Genomic DNA, 3675 nt, shown 5'->3' with positions numbered 1-3675 from the left:
TATGGAGGTGATTGGTGAATGGGTGAAGAAGAGAGAGAGTGGTGGGGTTGGTGGGGATCCTGTGGGGTCCACAGATCCTGAGGTGTCAAGGAAAAGTCATCCCTGCACCAAATGGCATTCAAAATCACGTTTTGAGCCATTTCTGGCGTTAAACGCCGGGCTGGTGCCCATTCCTGGCGTTTAACGCCAGGTTCTTGCCCTTTTCTGGCGTTTAACGCCAGTCTGGTGCCCCTTTCTGGCGTTAAACGCCCAGAATGGTGCCAGACTGGGCGTTAAACGCCCAACTGCTAGCCTCACTGGCGTTTAAACGCCAGTGAATTCTTCCTCCAGGGTGTGCTGTTTTTCTTCCTATTTTTCATTCTGTTTTTGCTTTTTCAATTGATTTTGTGTCTTCTTATGATCATCAACCTACAAAAAAAACATAAAATAACAAAAGAAAATATATAAAATATAATCATTGGGTTGCCTCCCAACAAGCGCTTCTTTAATGTCAGTAGCTTGACAGAGGGCTCTCATGGAGCCTCACAGATATTCAGAGCAATGTTGGAACCTCCCAACACCAAACTTAGAGTTTGAATGTGGGGGTTCAACACCAAACTTAGAGTTTGGTTGTGGCCTCCCAACACCAAACTTAGAGTTTGACTGTGGGGGCTCTGCTTGACTCTGATTTGAGAGAAGCTCTTCATGCTTCCTCTCCATGGTGACAGAGGGATATCCTTGAGCCTTAAACACAAAGGATTCTTCATTCACTTGAATGATCAGTTCACCTCCATCAACATCAATCACAGCCTTTGCTGTGGCTAGGAAGGGTCTGCCAAGGATGATGGATTCATCCATGCACTTCCCAGTTTCTAGGACTATGAAATCAGTAGGGATGTAATGGTCTTCAATTTTTACCAAAACATTCTCTACAAGTCCATGAGCTTGTTTTCTTGAGTTGTCTACCATCTCTAGTGAGATTCTTGCAGCTTGTACCTCAAAGATCCCTAGCTTCTCCATTACAGAGAGAGGCATGAGGTTTACACTTGACCCTAAGTCACACAGAGCCTTTTTGAAGGTTATGGTGCCTATGGTACAAGGTATTGAAAACTTCCCAGGATCTTGTTTCTTTTGAGGTGATTTCTGCCTAGACAAGTCATCCAGTTCTTTGGTGAGCAAAGGGGGTTCATCCTCCCAAGTCTCATTTCCAAATAACTTGTCATTTAGCTTCATGATTGCTCCAAGGTATTTAGCAACTTGCTCTTCAGTGACATACTCATCCTCTTCAGAGGAAGAATACTCATCAGAGCTCATGAAAGGCAGAAGTAAGTCCAATGGAATCTCTATGGTCTCATTTTGAGCCTCAGATTCCCATGGTTCCTCATTAGGGAACTCTGTGGAGGCTAGTGCACGCCCATTGAGGCCTTCCTCAGTGGCGTCCACTTCCTCTCTTCCCTCTCTAGATTCGGCCATGGTTATGGCTTTGCACTCTCCTTTTGGATTTTCTTCTGTATTGCTTGGGAGAGTACTAGGAGGGAGTTCAGTAACTTTCTTGCTCAGTTGTCCCACTTGTGCCTCCAAATTCCTGATGGAGGACCTTGTTTCAGTCATGAAACTTTGAGTGGTCTTGATTAGATCAGAGACCATGGTTGCTAAGTCAGAGGGGTTCTGCTTAGAATTCTCTGTCTGTTGCTGAGAAGATGATGGAAAAGGCTTGCCATTGCTAAACCTGTTTCTTCCACCATTATTGTTGTTGAAACCTTGTTGAGGTCTCTCTTGATTCTTCCATGAGAAATTTGGGTGATTTCTCCATGAAGAATTATAGGTGTTTCCATAGGGTTCTCCTAGGTAATTCACCTCTTCCATTGAAGGGTTCTCAGGATCATAAGCTTCTTCTTCAGATGAAGCATCCTTAGTACTGCCTGGTGCATTTTGCATTCCAGACAGACTTTGAGAAATCAAATTGACTTGTTGAGTCAATATTTTATTCTGAGCCAGAATGGCATTCAGAGTATCAATCTCAAGAACGCCTTTCTTCTGACTTGTCCCATTGTTCACAGGATTCCTTTCAGAAGTGTACATGAATTGGTTATTTGCAACCATTTCAATGAGCTCTTGAGCTTTTGTAGGCGTCTTCTTCAGATGAAGAGATCCTCCAGCAGAGCTATCCAAGGACATCTTGGACAGTTCAGATAGACCATCATAGAAAATACCTATGATGCTCCATTCAGAAAGCATGTCAGAGGGACATTTTCTTATTAATTGTTTGTATCTTTCCCAAGCTTCATAGAGGGATTCTCCATCCTTCTGTCTGAAGGTTTGGACTTCCACTCTAAGCTTACTCAATTTTTGAGGTGGAAAGAACTTTGCCAAGAAGGCATTGACTAGCTTTTCCCAAGAGTCCAGGCTTTCTTTAGGTTGAGAGTCCAACCATATTCTAGCTCTGTCTCTTACAGCAAAAGGGAATAGCATCAGTCTGTAGACCTCAGGGTCAACCCCATTAGTCTTGACTGTGTCACAGATTTGCAAGAACTCAGCTAAAAACTGATGAGGATCTTCCAATGGAAGTCCATGGAACTTGCAATTCTGTTGCATTAGAGAAACTAATTGAGGCTTAAGCTCAAAGTTGTTTGCTCCAATGGCAGGGATAGAGATGCTTCTCCCATAGAAATCGGGAGTAGGTGCAGTAAAGTCACCCAGCACCTTCCTTGCATTGTTGGCATTGTTGTTGTTTTCGGCTGCCATGTCTTCTTCTTCTTTGAAGAATTCGGTTAGGTCCTTTACAGAGAGTTGTGCCTTAGCTTCTCTTAGCTTTCGCTTCAAGGTCCTTTCAGGTTCAGGGTCAGCTTCAACAAGAATGCCTTTGTCTCTGCTTCTGCTCATATGAAAGAGAAGAGGACAAGAAAATGTGGAATCCTCTATGTCACAGTATAGAGATTCCTTGAGGTGTCAGAGGAAAAGAAAAATAGAAGAAAGAAGAAGGAGAAGAATTCGAACTTTAATTAGATGGAGTTCGAATTGTGCATTAAGAAGGAGTGATACTCCATAAATAGAAGGATGTGAGAAGAGGGGAAGAGAATTTTCGAAAATTAATTAAAAAGATGTCAAAAACATTTTGAAAAATTGATTGATAATTTTCGAAAACTCAAAGTGGAAAAGAAATCAAGTGATTTTTGAAAAAGATTTTGAAATTAGAAATTAAAAAGGTTTGATTGAAAACTATTTTGAAAAAGATGTGATTAAGAAGATATGATTGGTTTTAAAAAGATGTGATTGAGAAGATATGATTTGAAAAACATTTTAAAAAGATTTGATTTTAAAAATTAATGACTTGCCCAACAAGAAAAGATATGATTCAAACATTAAACCTTTCTCAACAGAAAAGGCAACAAACTTGAGATGTTCAATCAAATCATTAATTGTTAGTAAGTATCTTTGAAAAGGAAAGAAATTGATTTTGAAAACATTTGATTGAAAAGATATGATTTGAAAAAGATTTGATTTTGAAAAAATTTGAAAACTTGAAAAAAATTGATTTTGAAAACAAAATCTTCCCCCTTTTGCCATCCTGGCGTTAAACGCCCAGAATGGTATCCATTCTGGCGTTTAACGCCCAAAATGCTACGTTTTTGGGCGTTAAACGCCCAACCAAGTACCCTGGCTGGCGTTTAAACGCCATTCTGTCCTTCTTCACTG

General features: G+C 40.7%; 1 non-coding gene across 1 annotated transcript; it reads left to right on the top strand.

Moving 5' to 3' along the window:
* The first annotated feature begins 2211 nt into the window (after window positions 1–2211).
* LOC130958759 (small nucleolar RNA R71) lies at window positions 2212–2319 on the top strand. The gene has a single exon (XR_009077865.1). It is a non-coding gene; the product is annotated as a small nucleolar RNA R71 (small nucleolar RNA).
* Window positions 2320–3675: the final 1356 nt, after the last annotated feature.

Source organism: Arachis stenosperma, chromosome 10 (assembly GCF_014773155.1).
Source record: "Arachis stenosperma cultivar V10309 chromosome 10, arast.V10309.gnm1.PFL2, whole genome shotgun sequence".
NCBI lineage: Eukaryota > Viridiplantae > Streptophyta > Magnoliopsida > Fabales > Fabaceae > Arachis > Arachis stenosperma.
This window is presented reverse-complemented; position numbering and strand designations above follow the sequence as displayed.